Here is a 25066-nt window from a genome sequence, read left to right as displayed (position 1 = left end):
TTCACAATTTCACTAATTGAGATATATGTGAGATTGGGTGAAATATAATTAGTCAGATATTATTAGAATTGAACTTTGCAAAAGGAGTAAAGATAAGAATGTTTTTCTGGAAGAATCCATACTAAAGGCACTTCCTGTGCTAGAAAAGTATTAAACAGTTTTGGGGAAATGCTAGAAGCCACCCAGGTTTTACTATAGTTACTGAGCTTTAAAATATTGTGTTCCAAAGAACATTTTTGATTTTGAATATTTTTTACCTTCAAGCATATGGTAACAGAGAACATTTTAAAAATGTGTAATAAAATAGAAATATCTTTGAGATGCGTATTAATATTTTATTTCTAATTTTATCAAATAATTACATTTAAAATGAATGTCTCCTTAAGATCATCAGATTTATGGAACATACGTATAATTCAGTGCTGAAGGAATTTATCATTAAAAGGGCAGTTCTGGTTGGTCATGCCATTTCTTTAATCTGTCTGTCCAAAATTTCATTAACTCTCATGGCTTTGAGGAAACCTTATACAAAGTTCTAAAGAACTGAGAAAAGTTTATACTTCTTACATGTGTATAAAATTTTAAATGAGGAAGCCATAAAAGGGGTATTAGGTTTTTTTCTCTAATTTTGTCTGAAATTTCAGTCAGCTTAAGTTTGAAATATTTGCATCATTATTATTGCAGATGTCTTATAGTGATAATTATTAAAACAATATTAACCTTACTATCTAAATAACAGAAAAACGCATTTTTCCTTTAGCAGTGTGACACTTCTAGTGTTTGGAAGTGTTTAGGACCTAACAATTAACAGTCAAAAGGCCAACTGTCATCATTTTTATAACATTATTTGGTATGGTAAACTTTGGTGTCTAGAGAATTCAGTACCTCCGTTTAAACATGTTTCTCTGACCAATCAGCGCCTTGATTGTAATCCTCACAATCAATGTGATATTTATTTGTTCTCTATGTCCTATGTGCAAGACACTATAGAGAGTATGAGGATAAATGGAAAAATACTGGACAGTTTATTCCACATTCTTTTTTGAAATGAACTGAGCAAGAGGGTGGAGGTTAGGCCGAAGAGAAATGAGTACACATTTACAAAGTATGCTTTCAATAAAAAGAAAATGTGTTTTGAAAGACCACGTAACAAAAAAGTCATAGTCGAGCAGTAAAATAAAAACAAAGAGAATTTTAGTGCAAAGAAATGCATGTAACACATACTACAAATGTCCTAAATCTGTAATGCATGACCATCAGTGCAAAACAGCTAAACATGATCAGTTGTAGAATTCCTTGTTTAATACATGGCGGTATCCCAGTAAATCAAAAGAAGAGAAATGTTTCTGCTGAGGCTTCTACATATTTTAAAAAACCTTGTAGCTAGGCCCTCATGAAAGGGCAACTTGGTGATTTAGGGAATATGGCCTCTGACATAAACAAATAAAATCACAGGGATTTTCATATGGCTATCTGTTAAAGTATGTCTGCTTTTTATTTGTCTCTTTTAAGAGTTATCTTTTAAAAATTACCTCTTCATTCTCTCCACCCCCGGATTACCCTGATAATTACTACTCTACTTACTGTCTCTATGAATTGGATTTTTCTGAGTACCTCCTATAAGTGGATTATACAATATTTATCCTTTTGGATTTGGTTTATTTCCCTAAGCATACTGTTTTCACGATTTATCCATGCTGTATATAGCATGTATCAAAATTTTGTTTCTTTTTAAGGCTGAATAATATTCCATCTTATGTATATACTACATTTTGTTTATCTGTTCACCCACTGTTGGGCATTTGGGTTGTTTCTACCCTTGGGCTAATGTGAGTAATGCTGCTATGAACATGGTTGTACAAATATGTGTTCAAGTCCGTGCTTTCAATTCTTTGGGAATTGAAATTCCTACAAGTGAAATTTATGGATCATATGGTAATATTATGTTTAATTTTTTGAGGAACTGCCATATGTTTTACAAAGAGGCTGCACCGTTTCACATTCCCACTAGCAGTGCACAAGCATTCCAGTTTCTCTACAGCATCACTAACACTTATAAATTTTTATTACTTTTTTCTTAACAGTTCTCATCCTAATGGGTAGAGAGTAGAATCTTACTGTGGTTTTGATTTGTATTTCTCTAATGATTAGTGACGTTGAGCATCTGTTCTTGAGCTATTTGTATATCTTTTTGGAAGAAATGTCTATTTAAGTCCTTGGCCCATTTGTTTTTCTTGTAAAGACATTTTTTAGAGCAGATATAGGTTTACAAAAAATTGAGTGGAAAGCACAGACATTTCCCATATACCTCCTTCTCCCATTATTTATTTTTTTAATTGAAGTATAGCTGATTTACAATGTTGTGTTAATTTCTTCTGTTCAACAAAGTGACTCAGTTATACACACACATACACACACACACATATGTAAATGTATTCTCTTTCATATTCTTTTTCATTATGATTTGTACAGGATATCAAATATAGTTCTCTGTGCTATACAGTAGGACCTTGTTTTTTATCCATCGTATATATAATAGTTTGCCTCTGCTAATCCCAAACCCCCAATCCATCCCTCCCTTACCCCCCTTCTCCCTTGGCAACCACAAATCTGTTCTCTATATCTGTGAGTCTGTTTTTGTTTCATAGATATGTTGATTTGTGTGTTATTTTAGATTCCACATAAAAGTGATATCATGAATTTGTCTTTCTCTTTCTGACTTACTTCACTTAGTATGATAGTTTCTATGTCCATGCATGTTGCTTCAAATGACATTATTTCATTCTTTTTGATGGCTGAATAATAGTCCATTGTGAGTGTGTGTGTGTGTATATATATGTGTGTGTGTGTGTATATATATATATATATCTCACATCTTTATCTGTTCATCTGACCATGAACATTTAGGTTGTTTCCATGTCTTGCCTATTGTAAATAGTGCTGCTATGAACATAGGGATGCATATATCTTTTCAAATTATAGTTTTGTCTGTGTATATATGCCCAGGAGTGGGATTGCTGGATCACAGGCAACTCTATTTTTACTTTTTTGAGGAAGCTCCATACTGTTTTCCATAGTGGCTACACTAATTTACGTTCCCACCAACAGTGTAGAAGGGTTCCCCTTTCTCCACACCCTCTCCAGCATTTGTTATTTGTACAGTTTTTCATGATGGCCATTCTGACCAGTGTGAGATGGTACCTCATTGTAGTTTTGATTTGCATTTCTCTAATAATTAGCAATGTTGAGCATCTTTTAATGTGCCTATTGGCCATCTGTATGTCTTCTTTGGAGAAATGTATATTTAGGTCTTCTCCCAACTTTTTTGATTGGGTATTTTTGTTGTTGTTGAGTTGTATGAGCTGTTTGTATATTTTGCAAATTAAACCCTTGTCATTTGCATCATTTGCAAATATTTCTCCCATTCCATTGATTGTCTTTTTGTTTTGGTTATGGTTTCCCTTGATGTGCAAAAGTGTGTAAGTTTGATTAGGTCCCATTTTTTTGTTCGTTTGTTTTTATTTCTATTGCTTTGGGAGGCTGACCTAAGAAAACATTGGTAGATTTATGTCAGAGAGTGTTTTGCTTATGCTCTCTTCTAGGAGTTTTATGGTGTCATATCTTAGGTTTAAGTCTTTAAAGCCATTCTGAGTTTTTTTGTGTGCATGGTGTGAGGTTCTAAGTTTATTGATTTATGTGCAGCTGTCCAACTTTCCCAGTAGCACTTGCTGAAAAGACTGTTATTTTCCCATTTTATATTCTTGCCTCCCTTATCGAAGATTAATTGCCCATAGGTGTGGGGTTCTTTGTCTGGGCTCATTATTCTGTTTCATTGATCTGTATGTATTTTTTTTCCAATACCACACTGTTTTGATTACTGTAGCTTTGTAGTATTGTCTGAAATTTGGGAGGATTATGCCTCCTGCTTTGTCTTTTTCCTCAGAATTGCTTTCTCCTGCCCCCATTATTAACATCTGCCACCAGAGTGGTACATTTATTATACTTGTTGAGCCCACATTGACACAGTGTCCAGAGTTGTGTTCACTCTTGGTGTTGTACATTCTTTGGGTTTGGACAAATGTATAATGCTATATATCCATCATTATATTATCATACACAGTATTTTCACTGCCCTAAAAATCCTCTGTGCTCTATTCATCTCTCTCCCCACTTACCCCAATCCCTGGCAACCACTGATGTTTTTTACTGTCTCCATAGTTTTACCTTTTCCAGAATGTCATATAGTTGGAATCATTTAGAATATAGCCTTTTCTGCTTTGCTTCTTCCACTTAATAATATGAATTTAAGTTTCCTCCATGTCTTTTTATGTCTTGATAGCTTCTTTTTTGTGCTGAATAATATTCCATTGTGTGGATATACCAAAGTTTATTTACCCATTCACTGACCGGAGGACATCTTGGTTGCTTCCAAGTTTTGGCAATTAGGAATAAATCTGCTATAAACATCTTTGTGTGGGTTTTTGTGTGGATATAAGTTCTCAACTCCTTTGGGTAAATACCAAGGAGTGTAATTGCTGGATCACATGGCAAGTGTGCTTTGTTTTGTAAGAAACTGCTGATTAGTCCTCCAAAGTGACTATACCATGTGCATTCTCATCAGTATTGAATGAGAGTTCCTATTACTCTACATCCGTGCCAGCAGTTGGTGTTGTTAGTGTTCTGAATTTTGGCCATTTTAATATGTGTGTAGTGGTATCTCATTGTTGTTTTAATTTTAGCATTACCCTGATGACACAAGATGTAGAGTGTCTTTTCATATGCTTATTTGCCATTTGTGTGTCTTCTGTGGTAGGGTGTCTGAGGTCTTTGACCCTTTTTAAAATCAGGTTTTTTACTTATTGTTGAGTTTTAAGAGTTCTTGTATATTTTCAATAACAGTCCTTTGTGAGATATTTATTTTGCAAGTATTTTCTCCCAGTCTGTGGCTTTTCTTGTAATTCTCTTGATATTGTCTTTAACAGAGCAGAAGTTTTTTTATTTTAATGAAGTCCAGCTTATCAGTTATTTATTTCATGGATTGTGTCTTTGACATTGTAAAAAGGCATACCATACCCAAGATCATCTAGGTTTTCTTCTATGTTATCTTCTAGTAGTTTTATAGTTTTACATTTATAGTTTTGCGTTTTACCTTTAGATCTGTGATCTGTTTTGAGTTAATTTTTGCGAAGAGGTAATACTTCTGTCTAGATTCTTTATTATTTTTCTTTTGCAAGTGGATTTCCAGTTATTCTAGCACTATTTATTGAAGAGATTATCCTTGGCCTATTTTTTTTTAAACCAAGTTGTAAGTTTTGTTGTTGTTGAATTGTTGAATCTTTAAATATTCTGGATGTTAACCTCTTACTAGATATATGATTTGCAGATATTTTCTCTCATTCTGTAGGTTACTTTTCACTTTTTTGATTGTGTCCTTAGCACAAAAGTTTCCCATTTTAATGAATTTCAATTTACCTATTTTTCATTTTGTTTTCTGTGCCTTCAGTGACATATCCAAGAAATCATGGACAAATGCAATGATATGAGCTTTCCCTCTTAGATCTAAGCCCTTATGTTTAAGTTTTGATCTATTTTCATTTAAGTTTTGTGTATGGTGTAAGGTAAAAGTTCAGTTTTATTCTTTTGCATGTAGATAGCACATTCCCAACACCATTTATTGAAAACACTATTATTTCCCCAAGTCTTGGCACCCTTGTCAAACATCATTTGACCATATATGTGAGGCTATATCTGGGCTGTCTGTTGTCTTTGACTGGTCTCTATGTCTCTCTTTTTGCCAACACCATATTGTTTTGATTACTGTAGCTTTGTAGTAAGTCTTGAAATCAGGAAATGTGAGACCAACAACTTCATTTTCTTTTCCGAGATTATTTTATCTAGATGGAGTTTCATGAAATTATATATGAATTTTATAATAAAAGTCTCAACTTATCAACTTGTACATTTAAAAATCATATAATTTATTGAGAATGGTTTATTGTATGGTATTTCCGGGAGACTGTGGCATGTGCATCTGAAAAGAATGTGTATTCTACCAGAGGGGTATTCTATAGATGTCTGCTAAGTATAGCTTGTTCAGAGTGTCATTCAAATCTTCTATTTTCTTATTAATGTTCTATAGTATGATAAATGTACTGTGTTTATGCCTCTTATTGTTGAATTATCTATCTCCCCTTTTAAAACTTTCAGTTTTACTTCATGTATTTTGGTACTCTATTTTTATGTGCCTGTATTTTTAAAATTGTTAAATTTTGATGGTAAATTGACCCATTTATCATTATCAAATAACATTTTGTTTCATTTATGGTTTATTTTGTGTGATAAAATAGCCACTGCAGTTCTTTTATGACTGCACTGTGCATTAGTTATATTTCTTCCATTCTTTACTTTTTACTTGTTTCTCCTATACACCAGGGGTCCCCAAACCCTTGGCCATGGACTGGTACCAGTCTGTGGCCTGATAGGAAACGGGCCGTACAGCAGGAGGTGAGCAGTGGGCGAGTGAGCAAAGCTTCACCTGTATTTACAGCCACTCCCCATCACTCTCATTGCCACCTGAGCTCCATCTCCTGTCAGAGGAGTGGCGGCATTGGATTCTCATAGGAGTATGAACCTTACTGTGAACTGCACATGCAAGGGATCTAGGTTGCGCGCTCCTTATGAGAATCTAATGCCTGATGATCTGAGGTGGAGCTGAGGCGGTGATGCTAGCGCTGGGGAGCAGCTGCAAATACAGATTATCATTAGCAGAGAGGTTTGACTGCACAGAGACCATCATAAATCAATTGCTTGCAGACTCATATCAAAACCCTATCAGTGAGTGGCAAGTGAAAACAAGCTCAGGGCTCCCACTGATTCTGCATTATGGTGAGTTGTATAATGATTTTATTATATATTGCAATGTAATAATAATAGAAATAAAGCACACAATAAATGTAATGTACTTGAATCATCCCGAAACCATCCCCCTGCCCTGGTCTGTGGAAAAATCATCTTCCACGAAACCAGTTCCTGGTACTAAAAAGTTTGGGGACCACTGCTATAGACAGTACAGATTTGGATGTGAATTTTCCAATAGATAAACTTTGCTTTTTATTTAGATTGTTCAATCCATTCGATTTTAATATTATTATTGATATTGTTGATTTAACATCTGCTGTTTTGCTTTTTGTTTACTACACATGGTGCCTTTTTGTTTCTCCATTCCTCCTTTAGTACCTTATTTTTATTGACTGGGTGTTTTCTAGTGTAACATTTTAATTCCTTTAAGAGTTTAACAATTTTTTTAAAAATTTTCCACTTTTTAAAAATTTTACCAGTTGAGTTTTGAGAAGCAGCACTTCAATAGCCGGTTTTTAGATGATACCACTGCATATTAACCTGTTGTTCAGGCACAAAATCCCAATGATGTAGCACAGAAATATTTCTAGTCATGTGTTACTCATATCTGATATCTTCTCTTTATATATATTAATACATATTAATGTTTAACCTTAGATTGTTTAAGGTTATAAATAAGTGGGCTATGTCTTTTATTAATGTCTTATCTTGCTAGTTCCTATATATCCTAGAAGAAAAACAATACATTACAAATTGACTTTTTTCTTTCACCATAGTGGCATTTTCTAGAACAAAGTATAAATCTCACTTTAAACCATGAGCATGACCACAGTGGAAAGGATGTGGTCAATGCCTGTTTGTTGCCGCACTTAAAAAGATCAAATTAATGAATGAAATTATTTTCAAATTAATAAATAAATTCATAAGGAATTGCTATCATAAAATTTTATATTATATGGAATTATGTAATTTGTTTACCTTTGTAAACAAAACTGTCACAAAAATAACTTCTTAAAGAGCTCTAAGAAATTTACTCTGCAAAAGTAGTATGCTCCCATTTCTGTAGATACCACTGTACATCTTCTTAGATTTTCCCTGCTTGAATTATTGAAAGGTAATTCCATGCACTCAAAACACCTTTATTTTCTTTATGAGATCATGATGTCTCCTAATCTATTTATGTAGCTTCCAGAAGCATCTATTGCTAGCTACTCTTTTATTTCAAGATTTAGTAGTTTATTTTTCTGTTATATAAGTGACCTTTCCACCTATTGATTTCCAGGACAAGAATATGTATAATTATGGCTACCTGGTCTGCTAAAACGCCATTTTGATCAACTGTGAATTAATTTTATCGGTATCCTTTGGGAAAATGAAACTCAGCTTGTTTTGGATTATCCACATTAACATGAAATATCCAAATATGTGTCAAAAGAATAAAATTAATCCACAGATGATTGTTAAGTCAAACCCAATATATAACATCTGTCATCATTACTGATATTTAGAGTAATTGCTTCCGGACTTCAAGGTTTGTGCTGCAGTGTTAAAGGAAATTTTATTTGAGCAACTGAGTTACTAAAGTATCTTATGATTATAAGTAATAAAAATCCACAGAGGCTAGTTTAAGCAACAGAAGGTTGGGGGGGGGGCATTTACTATACCTCAAATATGTTATAAGCAAAAAATATACAAACACTAGCTTAAATGAAGAGAAATGGTTATTATAAGGTTCTAGAAGTGGTTCATGGAATGCAAAGGCAGGGATGGATCTAGAACTCAGATTAGACTAAAATTAAGTACTGGTGTGATTCAGAGTAGTGCTTTTCAAACTTTAATGTGCATACACAGTGCCAGGAAGATATAAACTCATATGTCAAGACTTGAATGCTCATAATCACTGCAGGTTTATTTCTGATAGCCAAAAACTAGGAAAAAAGCAAATGCTCATCAACAGAGGAAGGGATAATCAATATTACTCAGCCATTAAAATGAATGAGACAAGATGAGACAAAAATGCTAGATAAAAAGAGTACATTCTCCATGATTCCATTTATATAAAATTCTAGAAAATGCAAACTGACTATAGGAAGCAAATCAGTGACTTTCCAGGCATGTGAGGGGGCAGGGAGATAGGGGCTAGGGAAACTTTGATGGTGATGTAAATGTTCATTACTCATATTGTGTTAATAGTTTCACAGGTATAGGCATTTGTTAAAACATATCAAAGTTTCATTTATTACATGTCAATTATATCACAATTAAGTATTTTAAAAAAATAAAAGAGTATTCACAGTAGGCACAACATGGTGAAACTAAAAAAACCCTGCCCATGGATAGGAGAGAAAAATCTTCAAATCAGTCAGGGGAGAAAGATTATATTTAGAACAGCAGTAGTTAGGTTGGTAGCTGATTTTGAAATATCAACATTGAAAGGAAGAAGATACAGGGGTAACATTTCCTATTGTCTGGCAGAGGGTAAGGGAGAAGTGGGAGACTTGCCGCGGTAGAATTCTATAAACAGCATTTTTTTAAAACAAGAAAACAAACAAATGGAAAGAGCAGAATGAACTTTACGCAGAAGGACAGTGCTCTCACATAGGAAGTCTCATATGCAGGACAGAACAAAGTTGGAGATATATAATCTAAATATATGTCTACTATATTAAACAATAGAATACTAATTTACCACAGGGATTAAAGGAATATAAAATACATTATACAAATTTGGGAAGAGATAAATTATATCACAATGTTTTAAGGTCCAGTGTGAGAGTGAAAATATAAAAAGTGGGTGGGAGGTTCTAACAGAGAAAATTGGCAAACACTGCAAGTAATTATCATTAAAAGAATGGATCAGAGGGCTTCCCTGGTGGCGCAGCGGTTGAGAGTCCGCCTGCCGATGCAGGGGACACGGGTTCGTGCCCCGGTCCGGGAAGATCCCACATGCCGTGGAGCAGCTGGGCCCGTGAGCCATGGCCGCTGAGCCTGCGCGTCTGGACCCTGTGCTCCACAACAGGAGAGGCCACAACAGTGAGAGGCCCGCGTACCACACACAAAAAATAATTAATTAATTAATTAAGTAGATCATACAGGCTAGCATATGTAACTGAAGTAAATGAAGTCAGACAAAAAGTTACAAAGGCTATTTTTATATGGGTCACATATAAATAGTAAGATTATAAAGCCCCCATAAAAAAGGACAACAAGCTTAATTATGTAATTCAGGAAGGGAAATAGAAGAAGGGACAAAACAATTTTTGGTTTTTTGTTCAACATTTCATTTTTTGTGAACACAAGACTGAGATAAGTTTGGCTGAAAATTAATATGGTGAATATTTACTGTCTCATATTCTCTACTTTTAAACTTGAAATGACAACCTAACAATGTTTACAAAAAATAATTGCTCTTCCATTGATAGTGTTAGACTTAACTATTTTTAGAATTGAAAGATTTAATTGAGGTAATGGATCTTGGAGAAGAAAAATTTTTTGGTGACAGGCATGTTGAAGTATATCACTATGTAGATTCAACAATTAAAATGCAACAATAGGCTTCAAACAATTGGTAAAGATAATTTAATGAAACTTTGTAATTTTACTTTACTAAAATCATGAAGAGGAATAGTTCTAGGATATTTGTTTGTAGAAAAAGCTTGGGAATAGAGGAGGAGAAAGTCACTGAAACAGGTTTTTTAAAAAATGTGTAAACAATAGTGACAGGATTGAGCAGTATTCCTAAAGCATTTGATGTAAAACACCATTACTAAGAGTTTTAACAACAGGTTACATGATCAAACTAATGTAAGGAATGGAAATGCTGTACTTTTCCTCTTGAAGTTGGCAAGGCACATTACTAACATGAAAGATTCTGAGAAATCTCAGGAGAAAGAACTGTTTAATTTTGTTCATGCCAACCCATGCTAATTTGATCACCAGAGATTTTTTTTTTTTTAACTAAGCATCTCGTAAAACACTCTAGTTACCTTGGAAAATTCATTTGTAAAATGAACACTGCAAGAGAGTGTCAAATTATACAGAGATGTCAATGAATATGGATGAAGAGAAACCAATTCACTGGTGTTTTGCAAGACAGAAGCTTTAGGAAAAAGTGAGTTACAAAGGAGAAAGTAGGAAGTGTAACAGTAGGTGTAAAAAACTCAGTTAAAAGGAGAATGAATGTTTATAATACGAACGCAAGAAGGGGGAAAGTACAAGTTTTGTCAGTGTTGATTTAATATCTGTAGTTTCAATTATGCTATAGATATGGATCTGAAATTGGATATAGTCTTAAGCACAAATTTAAATTTCTTAGTCACCCTATGTTGAGGAAGATGAAATGGAGAAAAAGAAAAAGAGCTCCTAAAGCAATGTCTCTCAAAATGTGACTTTAGAACCAGTAGCCTCAAAATTACCCCAAGAAATGGGCCCAAGTAAATGGCATTTCAGAGAAGTACTCTAGGTGAGAAAAATCTGTTCTTTTTCTGATTTCATTTAATATGATAGAAAAAACTTAAGTGCCCCTTAACAGTGACTTTTTCCAGAGAAGCTAGATAACAGTTAATATGATATAGAATTGTCACAATTAAAAACAGTGTAATCAGGATTTTTTTAAGTATAAAATTATCAATTCATTAAAGATAGGTATCAGCGCTTTAAAATTACTGCGTTGCACTGAGAGACCACAGAGACAATGTGGACGAAGTCACCCCTCCGGTCGCTTTTGGTCATGCTGCTTTTGAAGGTCACCAGCTCTGACCGTGCACTTGGAGAAGTTCTCCAGAAGAGAGACAGGTTAGCTGTGTGTACAGAAATGTCTCCACCCCTGCGCTTCCAATGAGGCTTCAGGTGGTTAGTCCACTCAACGAAGGTCTGAGGCAGGTTACATTACAGGCTGCTTTAATTTGATGATTTTAATTCTTCATAGAAAATGTTCCTTTCCTTTCAGAAGCATTTATACTTTTGTTTAAATTAGAATATCGTTTTTTGTTCTGTTGATTTCTTACAGTATAATTTAATCAATTGTGCTTCTTGCATTTTAAATCATATTAACTATGATTTTCTTATATTAATCATGTGATCTTAATTTTGAGTATGCATAGGAAATGTGTGTGATGTTTCTAAAATACTAACTCCTGAATTATTGAAAATGAAGACAATGCTGTTCCCTTTGTATCAATATCAAAATATATATTCATTTCAAGCTGCATTCAAAACTTCATATTCTTACATACGTCTCTCTGAATGTAAATATGCTCTTATTTGTGACAGTCTATCAACAGAAGAGAAGAAATAAGAGCAATAAATCAGTTTTATTTTTGGTAGTGTAGAAAGTAACTTTCTTTTGGTTTCTGCAAAAAGTAAATATACTTTAAAATGATCAACTCTATGACCATATGAAGTTCTGTGATATTTGAAGAAATTATTTCAGATAAATTTTGAAAATAAAATATTCTATGATGTTATATACAGTGAGCAAAAAAAAAAACAATATTTGGAGAAAGTAAAATTAGGAATATTCATTACCACTTTTTAAAATTATAGTAATCTTAAATATATGCATGTATAAGCACACATACATATTGCACATACATTCTCACACAGATCTGTTGCTAACAAATTTTATCAGCTCCATTTTCTTGACATAAGTTTGCTATTATTATTTTAATTTTAAGAGAATATTGTCTAAATATATATACATTATAGATGGAGTTAAAAGAGACATGAAGTGTTTCTGTGCTTCTATTTCATTGGTCAGAAAATACATGTGGGCTATTTTAAGATCTGCAGTAAGGAAATCAACTAAACCTAGTTTTGCCCTTCACTCTCTATGACAGATCTGCAAATAATGGACAAATAAACCCAGGGGGGTAACATGGACTGTGAATGGCTCTATGTTCAGTGTTAATTTTATACTTTGTTAAAAGATAGATTGGGGGGGACCTTCAAGATGGCGGAGGAGTAAGACACGGAGATCACCCTCCTCCCCACAAATACAACAGAAATACATCTACACGTGGAACAACTCCTACAGAACACCTACTGAACGCTGGCAGGAGACCTCAGACCTCCCAAAAGGCAAGAAACTCCCCACGTACCTGGGTAGGGCAAAAGAAAAAAGAATAAACAGAGACAAAAGGATAGGGACAGGACCTGCACCAGTGGGAGGGAGCCGTGAAGGAGGAAAGGTTTCCACACACTAGGAAGCCCCTTCGTGGGCGGAGACTGTGGGTGGCGGAGGGGGGAGCTTCGAAGCCACAGGGGAGAGCGCAGCCACAGGGGTGCGGAGGGCAAAGCGGAGAGATTCCTCCACAGAGGATCAGGGCCGACCGGCACTCACCAGCCCGAGAGGCTTGTCTGCTCCCCCGCCGGGGCGGGCGGGGCTGCGAGCTGAGGCTCGGGCTTCGGTCGGAGCGCCGGGAGAGGACTGGGGTTGGCGGCGTGAGCACAGCCTGCAGGGGGTTAGTGCGCCACGGCTAGCCGGGAGGGAGTCCGGGGAAAAGTCTGGAGCTGCTGAAGAGGCAAGAGACTTTTTCTTACCTCTTTGTTTCCTGCTGCGCGAGGAGAGTGGATTAAGAGTGCTGCTTAAAGGAGCCCCAGAGACGGGCGCGAGCCGCGGCTACCAGCGCGGACCCCAGAGACGGGCATGAGACACTAAGGCTGCTGCTGCCGCCACCAAGAAGCCTGTGTGCGAGCACAGGTCACTCACCACACCTCCCCTCCCGGGAGCCTGTGCAACCCGCCACTGCCAGGGTCCCGGGATCCAGGGACAACTTCCCCGGGAGAATGCACGGGGTGCCTCAGGCTGGCGCAATGTCATGCTGGCCTCTGCCGCCGCAGGCCCGCCCCACACTCCGTGCCCCTCCCTCCCCCTTGGCCTGAGTGAGCCAGAGCCCCCGAATCAGCCGCTCCTTTAACACCGTCCTGTCTGAGAGAAGAAGAGACGCCCTCAGGTGACCTACACACAGAAGCGGGTCCAAATCCAAAGCTGAGCCCCGGGAGCTGTGAGAACAAAGAAGAGGAAGGGAAATCTCTCCCAGCAGCCTGAGGAGCAGGGGATTAAAGCTCCACCATCAACTTGATGTACCTGCATCAGTGGAATACCTGAATAGACAACGGATCATCCCAAATTGAGGAGGTGGACTTTGGGAGCAACTGTAGACTTGGGGTTTGTTTTCTGCTTCTAATTTGTTTCTGGTTTTATGTTTATATTAGGTTAGTATTTATAGCTTATTATCATCAGTACATTTGTTTGCTCTCTTCCTTTATATATGTGTGTGTGTGTGTGTGTGTGTGTGTGTGTGTATATATATACACACATATATATATATTTGTCCTGTTTCTCTTTTTGTGAATGTGTATGTTTCTTTGTGTGATTTTGTCTGTATACCTTTGCTTTCACCATTTGTCCTAGGGTTCTGTCTGTCCTTTTTTGTTTTCTTTCTTTTTTTTTTTTAGTATAGCTTTTAGCACTTGCTTTCATTAGTAGATTTGTTTTTTTGTTTTGGTTGCTCTTGTTGTCCTTTTTTTAAAATTTTTAGTAATATATTTTTTTAATTTTTTAATAACTTTATTTAATTAATTTTTTTCTTTCTTTCTTTTCTCCCTTTTCTTCTGAGCCATGTGGTTGACAGGGTCTTGGTGCTCTGGCCAGGTGTCAGGCCTGAGCCTCTGAGGTGGGAGAGCCAAGTTCAGGACATTGCTCCAGAAGAGACCTCCTGGCTCCACTAATCAATGAATTTGGTAAAGTAGGATACAAAATTAATGCCCAGAAATCTCTTGCATTCCTATACATTAATGATGAAAAATCTGAAAGAGAAATTAAGGAAATACTCCCATTTACCATTGCAACAAAGAGAATAAAAAACCTAGGAATAAACCTACTTAAGGAGACAAAAGACTTGTATGCAGAAAACTATAAGACATGGTTGAAAGAAATTAAAAATGATACAAACAGATGGAGAGATATACCATGTTCTTGGATTGGAAAAATCAACATTGTGAGAGTGGCTGTACTACCCAAAGCAATCTACAGATTCAATGCAATCCCTATCAAACTACTGGTGGCATTTTTCACAGAACTAGAACAAAAAAATTGCACAATTTGTATGGAAACACAAAAGACCCCAAATAGCCAAAGCAGTCTTGAGAAAGAAGAACAGAGCTGAAGGAATCAGGCTCCTGGACTTAAAAGTATACTACAAAACTACAGTAATCAAGACAGTACGGTACTGGCATAAAAAGAGAAAGATAGATCAATGGAACAGGATAGAAAGCCCAGAGATAAACCCTCACGCATATGATCACCTTATCTTTGATAAAGGTGGTACGAATATACAGTGGAGAAAAGACAGCCTCTTCAATATGTAGTGCTGGGAAAACTGGAGAGCTACAAGTAAAAGAATGAAATTAGAACACTCCCTAACACCATACCAAAAAAGAAACTCAAAATGGATTAAAGTCCTAAATGTAAGGCCAGACACTGTAAAACTCTTAGAGGAAAACATAGGCAGAACACTCTGACATAAATCACAAGATCCTTTTTGACCCACCTCCTAGAGAAATGGAAATAAAAATAAACAAATGGGACCTAATGAAACTTAAAAGCTTTTGCACGGCAAAGGCGACCATAAACAAGACGGAAAGACAACCCTCAGAATGGGAGAAAATATTTGCAAAGGAAGCAACAGACAAAAGATTAATCTCGAAAATATACAAGCATCTCATGCAGCTCAATAGCAAAAAACCAAACAACCCAATCCAAAAATGGGCAGAAGACCTAAATAGACATTTCTCCAAAGAAGATATACAGAGTGCCAACAAACACATGAAAGGATGCTCAACATCACTAATCATTAGAGAAATGCAAATCAAAACCACAATGAGGTATCACCTCACACCACTCAGAATGGCCATCATCAAAATATCTACAAACAATAAATGCTGGATAGGGTGTTGAGAAAAGGGAACCCTCTTGCACTGTTGGTGGGAATGTAAATTGATACAGCCACTTTGGAGAACAGTATGTGGGTTCCTTAAAAAACTAAAAATAGAACTACCATACGACCCAGCAATCCCACTACAGGGCATATACCCTGAGAAAGCCATCATTCAAAAAGAGTCATGTGCCACAATGTTCATTGCAGCTCTATTTCCAATAGTCAGGACATGGAAGCAACCTAAGTGTCCATTGACAGATGAATGGATAAAGAAGATGTGGCACATATATACAATGGAATATTACTCAGCCATAAAAGGAAACGAAATAGAGTTATTTGTAGTGAGGTGGATGGACCTAGAGTCTGTCATACAGAGTGAAGTAAGTCAGAAAGTGAGCATACAAATGGCGTGTGCCTGCACATATATATGGAATTTAAAAAAAAATGTTTCTGAAGAACCTAGGGGCAGGACAGGAATAAAGATGCAGACGTAGAGAATGGACTTGAGGACATGGGGATGAGGAAGGCTAAGCTGGGACGAAGTGAGAGAGTGGCATGGACGTATATACACTACCAAATGTAAAATAGTCAGTGGGAAGCAGCCGCGTAGCACAGGGAGATCAGTTTGGTGCTTTATGTACACCTAGAGGGGTGGGATAGGCAGGGTAGGAGGGAGATGCAAGAGGGAGGAGATATGGAGATGTATGTATATGTATAGCTGATACACTTTGTTATAAAGCAGAAACTAACACAGCATTGTGAAGCAATTATACTCCAATAAAGATGTTAAAAAAGATAGTTTAAAGCAATAGGCAGTAATTTTCCAATGCTATCTTTTAATAATCAAACACATTTTTAATAACTCAAAGTTTAATTCATTTAATGAAATGGAGGACGTTTATCCTTAATTCTTGGACAAATGAGATTTTTCATCACTGATGGCAATGCTGTAGCTTGGGTGAAATATCAATATCAGTCTTATGATGCAGGCTTATTTTTTCTGCAACACCAAATGCCTTACACTTGCTTGAACATTTATGACACCTATTGTCTTAGTCAGTTTGGACTGCTATAACAGAATACTATACACTGGAAGGTTTAAGCAACAGACATTTATTTTTCACAGTTCTGGAGGTTTAGAGGTCTAAGATTAAGATGCAGGCAGATTTGGTTGTGTGATGAGGCCTTGGCCTGCAGATGGCCATTTCCTGCTGTGTCCCCACATGGCAGAAAGAGGGGGAGCAAGCTCTCTAGTCTCTGCTTGTAAGGGCACTAATCTCATCAGGAGGACCCCACTCACATGACCTCATCTAAACTCTCCTGAAGACCCCATTTCCCAATACTATCACATTGGGATTTAGAGCTGTAACATATGAATTTGGAAGGAATGTGAACATTCAGTCCTAATACCTGTCTTGCTCCATCTTTGCTCTGTGCACTTTAAGAATGTGGGCAGAGATATTTGTAGTTTCTATATTAGTAAACTTGTTGAATTAGAATATTGGTTCATTCTAGCAACCATTCTAAATTCATCATAAAGTTGATTTTGTATCTTTTTATGTTTTAAATATGAAGTATCATATATTTTTAGAAAGCAGTATTTCCTTTATAAAATAAACACAATATTTACACTTTCTTCTGACGTACTTCTGATGTGTGTTCACATTTACCCTTTTCATTGAATATACAGTTATTCTGCATTTTTAACTTCAGCACATGTAATACAAGAAAAAACAGAAGAATGTGTATATTTTCCATCCCAAGAAGGCTTATACAACTAATCTTTCATTTTAAAGTAAATATTAATTTTTATTCTGTTCTTTCTCTCACTTTTATTATTTTTCTGCCATTTAAATTCTCAGGAAATTTGAGAATTAGGGGAATATAAATTTAAAAAAAAACACTTTTATTGTTTAAATAAGAACAACACCTGATAACTACAAGTCCTTTATAATAAAAAAGTATATATATAATTATAAGATACATAATTACAAAGCTTTCATTAATATTTCTTTTCCATAATTATTCTCTTGTAATATATTTAGAGTTTATTCTCATACCTTGTAACTGGATGGCTTTCACTATCTCCTGTTCATCAGTGTAGAACAAATTATTCATGTTTCAGTACTCCAGTAATGAGATGTCAGCCCATAATCCTTGCTGTTGAAGGGATTGTCAGAAATGATTGAATCCTTGGTGATGTGACCTCAATGCCGTTTAAAGCTTGCCCTCGTAAGAGAGTACATGCTCTCTGAGAAGCCCCTTTTCTTCTTAGCTTTTTTTTTTGTTTTGCATAATATTATACATGTATGTGCATAATTCAAACTGAAAATCAATTCAGCAATAACTGTATACATGTGGAACATTTATTAACCACTATTTATTTTGAACACTCACTGTGAAGACATATGGATATCATATTAATTTTTATTTCATAAAATCCAGCATGGTTCGTTGGGGCTGCTAATTTTCAGTTGCTCCGTGGTAGATGTGTTTGCCTGCTATTAGGAAGTTTGTTTGCTTAGTTATTTAAGTATTATGCCTTTGATAATTATTTAAGTGAGTAAAAAATCCACCAAAAGGATTTTATATCCATGGGAGTTTCCGTTGTCATAAGTTTGCAAACCAGAGGCGTTACGTATTAGGGTCCCGCCAGCAAAACAGAAAAAATACAGTACATATATTACAAGACTTACTGTAAGGAATGGCATTACAGAATGGTGTGGGCTGGCTAAGCAGTTCTGAAATTTACAGGGCAGGCCTTCAGGAAGAGCAGCCTGGAACTCTCAGGCAAGAGCTGAAGCTGCAGTCCATAGGCAAGTTCTTTTTCAGGGAAACCTCAATTCTACTCTTAAAACCTTTAAAATGATTGAATCAGGTTCACCCAGATTATCTAGGATAATCTCCTTTACTTAATGTCAACTCATTATGGACCTTAATCACATCTACAGAGTATGTCAGAGCAATACCATGAAAAATAGTGTTTGATTGAGTAATTGGGTACTGTAGTCTAGAAAGTTGACACGGAAAACTAAACATTACAGGTTATTTCCTATTTTTACAGGATTAGTATTCGCCTGATTCATGAATGATGAAGCTATGAGTGCTTAACTCAAGTCTCAATGAGCTTAATTCACATCACTGGGAGGGAGGAGGTACCGTAATATCTTGAAAAGTTTAGTTTTACATATTCAATTTCAGTACTACTTATTTTGATATATATATATTTCAGTACTACTTATAAATTTTGAGATCTTAGGGCTGGTTAATGCTTAAAGTTTCAACAGGTTTTATACATCATACTTTGACCAAGATCTAGTTGCAATTATATAAGAAGACTTAATTGTGCTTATAACCATATATTGAAAAATTCAAATCAACTTATGGACATAGTCCAAATTTAGCTCATTCATTCTGTATTAGTCATGCATATAGATTAAATATATAAATAATAAATAACAGAGGTAGGTCAGTAAGTATAAGAACTTTTTAGCCTAAATGGCACAGAATAGATATTCAGAATTCATCTTTCACTTAAAAACTTTATGATTTAGGAGGTTAATGGGCAGTGACTAAGGCATAGTACTTCTAGCTTGGGAACTTCATTTCAAATGGTAAGAAACCTCACACCCGATACTTTATGCTTCAAATTTTCTTTCTGTTTTTTACTTAAAAGTACCTTTTTATTTTACAAATCTAATATATCTCTAAATCCCTCTACTCCTTTTCTTTATAGTATGGGTTAGTTTCCTATTGCTTCATAACAAATTAGTACAAATTTTGTGGCTTGAAACAAAAGTTTACTATCTCACAATTTCTGTGGGATTATGAGGTAACTCGGTTCGTTACTGAGGGTCTCACTAGGCTGAAATCAAGGTGTCAGCCAGGGTTGCTCTCTCATCTGAGGCTCAAAAGTTTTCATCCAACTGGTTGTCGTCAGAATTCAGCTCCCTGCACTTGTAGAAATGGAAGTTCCATTTTCTTGCTGAATATTGGCAAGGGGCTGCTCTCAGCACCTAGGGGCCACCTGTAGGTTCTTGCCACGTGGTGCCCTCCATAGACAGTTCACAGCACATGTATTTGTTTGTCAGAGGCTAGGAGGAGTGTACCTCTTGCTTTGAATGTGTCTGCTGCTTTGAGTCTCTTTAAAAGGTTCACCTGATTAGGTCAGTCCTGCCCATGGTAATCTCTCTTTTGGTTAAAACAAAGTCAACTGATTAGGGACTTTAATTATATCTGCAAAACGGAATCACATATGCCAACATTTGAATTATCTAATCACCTGTTAAGATTCTCTTATTATCTTCAACTCTGAGTGAATATATAGGCTTCCACAAGACACTAAAAACCAAAAAATGAACAAAACAAAACAACACAAGGCAGAGCCAGTTTCACTGTGAGAGAAGGTTTACATCTGTCCATTAAAAAAAAAAGTGTATTTTACACATACACACATATACGAGTGTGTATATTTACTCACATTTAATCAATAAATAAAACTTACTATTACCAAGGGCTGTTCTCCAATGGCAATTGAATAGATGAAAGGATATGATTTTCAAGTAGGTTTTAAATTTGCAAAGCATCTATTAATAAAGTATATGAAGGAAAATTATGAATAGTATAACTTATTATTACCCTCCAAAATTTAAATTTTAAAAATAAATCATAAGTACTCCTTTGTAGATTTGAAGTCCTTTGAGGAAGTGTTATGCTTCATTTATACATTATACCATTTTACTGTTGCTGTTCAATAATTACATATTGTTGACATTTTTAATGTAGTTATGCTTTCTTTTATGGTTTTAAGAATCAGCTTATTGTTACATGGAATAAATGTATTTCAGTTTCATGTTACTTGGAAAAGTAATGGATGAATCGAATTGTACTTCATGGACACTCATCCCCTCTGAGGCGTTCAGTTGGTATTGAACACTGCAATACTAACTGCTTTGATACACTCGATATTGCCCTGAGTCCAAAAAACTTATTCCTCAGAACACTTACACAAAGGAGTAATGTTTCCTAGTAGAAACAAGCAATATACATTATGAAATATTTTGAAAGGAAATTAGAATCTGTCACTACTTAATCTATGAACTCACATTTTTATGAGAAAAGGATTTAAAATTGTTACAGAATAGTGAGTGGTACATTAACCACAAATGTAATAATTATTAGTGACTTTTTGACTGTATAAAATTAAGATCATACTTGAGCAACTTACTGCAAAAAATAGGTGGAAAATTAAAGTATAGGTTTTTAAAATGTAATTATCCAGCAATAATGGAAAGCAAATTGTTTGCTTATAATAATTACTATTTAAAAATGCTTGCCTGAATTAAAAATAATTTAGTAGCTGCAGCTATGATTAGATAAGTAGAAAGATGTCAAGGTAATAATACAATATGTAAAGTTATAATATGAAGTACAAATATATAAAGGTAGCAAAATAAACATTACCAGACATAAGTAAGAATTAATGAAATGAATATTGGCAACAATATAATTAGATGTCCTAAAAATGTAAAGGTGAGATTTTTATAAAGCATATTAATGAGTTATCATTACTCACTAGCCTAGGTTAAAGCCTAGAGTTGACTATCACATCATAAAAACTGCTTTGCAGAATAATACGACTTTGAAACACTGTATGAGCCTGAAAAGGAAACCTTTGGGAAATGATTAATGGTAGCAATTGTATAACACACATTAGGATAAAAGTTCAACCATATAAATATTTATGTCAATTATCTAGGAATTAGATGCAAGGTTAAAACTGTATGTGCCATATGACAACTAAATACTTCAAAAGAAATATTGTTTGGAAATACAGTGGGAGACCATTCTACAAACTGGTATGTTATTGTAAGTGCATTATTATATAAGGGTTTTGATTTGATAGTGTAAGAGTAGGTTACGCAGTTCATTAGAATAAGGAATGATGCTCTTTTCTATGGGGAATTCATAAATAACCTGAACAAAGACAACTCTATAAAGCAGAAGCTTCTAGTGGTATTGCTTCTAGAACTAAGGTTTAATTTAGGAACATAAATATACAATTTTTAAAATTATTTTATCAAAAAATTTAGAACAATCTTCATATATTATATTATGAGTTAAACTATGTAAAGCTATTTAGTATGGAAAGGTAAAGGAGCAATGTTGTTATATTTTAATTGTGTAGATCAACCAAAAGCACACATCAATTTTTAAAACCATGTTTTTATTTTAAAGTTGTGCAAAGTAACCCAACATAACAGAATCATCAATAAATTTATTTCCACTTTTCATTAAAGTAAAAACCTTGTGTTCACATGATTATAAATACCACAAAGTTATGTTTGGAATATGTCTAATTGAACCACTTGATTTTATTTATAATCTTTGTTTTTTATTAATAAAAAGTCACAATAGAAAAAATGTAGGAGAAAATATTTGAGGGAAGTATAAGTTCATGACATCTTAGGGAAAAAATAGTCTACATGACATAGTATATTCTCCTAATATCTTTTCCTGTATTCAATACTATATTAATAAAATATCCTTCAAAAATATGCATGTTATTAAATGTATTTATTCAATGTTAATACAAATGAACAATAATTTATTTCCAAAACATGGTGTAAACAAACAAAAAAGGGAAAATATTAAGAATGAGCAGTAATTCAGAATAGTCATGGGGGAAAAATACATCTTCAAAAATGCAAAATGTAATATGAATGAAGTGAATAGTAATGGGAAGGAGAGAAAATATTTAAGAGATCTGTTTAAACTCAGTTTCTCTTCCATTGTAATTTGCATCAGTTTATTTGTTTTCAAATTCTTATATTGAATAGTTTGCAAACTCTGTATTAAAGACTAAAACACAGCTAAACATCACTGACAACAAAAGGAGTGGGGCTGGTAATGCTAATATAATGCTGTTGAGGAAATGGATTTGACATTTTTAAATGGGATAAAATGCAAAATTCCCTCTCTGAATTTAGGCTTATTTGAGCTTAACGGAGGCTTGACATACTTCAGGGAGTAAAAGGGGGGTGGTTAGAACTAGTTTCATATATTTTGTAAAAAGAAAAATAAAGTAATACAAAAATTGAAGACATAACTACCATTCTTTGTAATGCACCAGTGATTATTTCCTAAGTTGGATAAATAACTTTACACTGAATCCACTACAAGATGCTTTTTGACATAGTGTCAATTTTCAGTTTGTTTTCAAGTCTAATTAGATTCATACTTTTCTATGCAATTTCTGTTAGAACAATTGAGACGTTTCTAGGCTCTAACATGTTTGTTAGTAGAGTGCAATTAAATCTATTGGTTATCTTTTGTTTTACTTGCAACAATGCTTTTACATCAGGTGATACCATATCAGTATGTGATCAATGATGATTTTCATTTCTGCAGTTATTAACTAATATTTGGGGAAAATTTTCCATGTACATGATTGTTTCATTCTATTTTATATTTTTGCTATGTGAGGAGGAGTTTTAAAAGTTCTTTCCACTCAGTAGCTGAAAATATTAGATGGAGAAAGGATAAAGGAACTACTAATTGTGCTGGGAGGAGAGAGATGTATGGGACACTGAAATGATGGAGAGGCTGATGAAGACACCAGTTTTCTGTCCTTTAGAGCAGGATGAATGTTGAATCCATTTTCTAACTAGGGGTCATCAGAGAGGAGACTGTTTTTGGAGGAAGCTCATGCGATCCATGTTTTATCCATTTTGTGCTTGATTTCCTGTAGAGACATCCAATAGCAACATCAAAGAGGCAATTTTTTGGCACAAATTCAGTACAGAGCTATTTGAACTTGAAGATCACTGGCATATATGTGGTGACCGGATTGTGGTTGAAATTGCCTAGACAGAGAACATATGGAAGATGAGGATCTAGAAGGAAGCTGCAAGAAACCCTACATTTCACGGCCAATTGGAAGAGAAGAACTTGCAGAGCGCATAGAAAAGAAGCAGGGTAAGTCACACATGGGGAAACTGGGGAGACTGTGATGTCATAGAAACAAGAAAGGAGTGCCTCCTCCCATATTGTGAATCTTCCTATAAATAAAGAGTGGGCTTGGGAGCATACAAAGGATTGTGCACTGGGGCAATTGTCTGATTTCAGCTTTCTCACAATTTAGGGTTTGCTAGCTTCATACTAATTTTAACAGCTCTATGTAAAACCAGTACATCACTGTCACTTTCTTGCATTTTATTCATCCTAACGCATCAATGGTTTTAGTCTCCAACTATAAAGAGCCAGGACCCTATTTTAAAATACAATTTCCTTATATTCTATAAAAGAAATAATTACAGAGCAATCACCAGCAGGAATCGTTGAGTCCTTTCTAGTAAAGAATTACAAAGGAACTACAAAACTAAAAACTTTTACTGTTAATGTATCATTAATCTCAGTTCCATTTCCTTCTCCAAGGGGAGGCTTATTAGGGGAAGGGTTAATGACACTGACCTCAGACACCTGCAGTTATGTCCATTCTATCTAATCACTTGACCAGTAAAGAGTGTGAGTAGTAATATCATGCATTCATGGATTCTAGGCTTATTGGACCTTCAGTGCTATTTTGGCCGCATAAATGTTCTGTTACTAATATCTGCTAAGTGTTAAGGGATTTTATTCAGAGTCAGTGATGACATCTGAGAAACTACTCATCACATGTGAATTCTCAGAACTCAGGTGACTATATCATGATGGGAGATCGTTTCAGATATTGCATCAGGTAACAGAAAGAATAAAAGCGTACTTTTTAAAAGCCATCTGGTGTATTATTTCGAATTGTATTGTGAAGCCAGTTGTATTGGAAAGTGTTGCCTTGAACTTCCCTTTTAAATGATAGTACATTGAAATTGCTCTTCATTATTCACTCCCATCAGTTGCCATCCCCAGGGAATAGATTAACCCTAAAATGTGAATCTAATTCTTTCTTAACACTTTCTAAGCAAATGTTTAAATTCTATCAACGTTTAATTTATTTTTGAATTTTATTTACTTTTTTATACAGCAGGTTCTTATCTATTTTATGCATATTATTGTATACATGTCCATCACAATCTCCCAATTCATCCCACCTCCACCACGCCCCACCCCACCCTGACCTTTCCCCCCTTGGTGTCCGTATGTTTCTTCTCTACATCTGTGTCTCTATTTCTGCCCTGAAAACCACTTCATCTATACCATTTTCCTAGATTCCACATATATGCGATAACATATGATATTTGTTTTTCTCTTTCTGATTTATTTCACTCTGT

The 25066-nt window shown here is 35.1% G+C and overlaps 1 long non-coding RNA gene across 1 annotated transcript in view; it reads left to right on the top strand.

The window, feature by feature from the left end:
• The window catches only part of LOC132417556 (uncharacterized), a 388895-nt gene that overhangs the window by 311028 nt on the left and 52801 nt on the right, over positions 1–25066 (top strand). The window contains exon 6 of the long non-coding RNA XR_009517874.1: positions 23548–23774. This is a non-coding gene — a long non-coding RNA (uncharacterized lncRNA). The remainder of the gene's footprint in view (positions 1–23547; positions 23775–25066) is intronic.

This window comes from Delphinus delphis, chromosome 21 (genome assembly GCF_949987515.2).
Source record: "Delphinus delphis chromosome 21, mDelDel1.2, whole genome shotgun sequence".
Lineage (NCBI taxonomy): Eukaryota > Metazoa > Chordata > Mammalia > Artiodactyla > Delphinidae > Delphinus > Delphinus delphis.
This window is presented reverse-complemented; position numbering and strand designations above follow the sequence as displayed.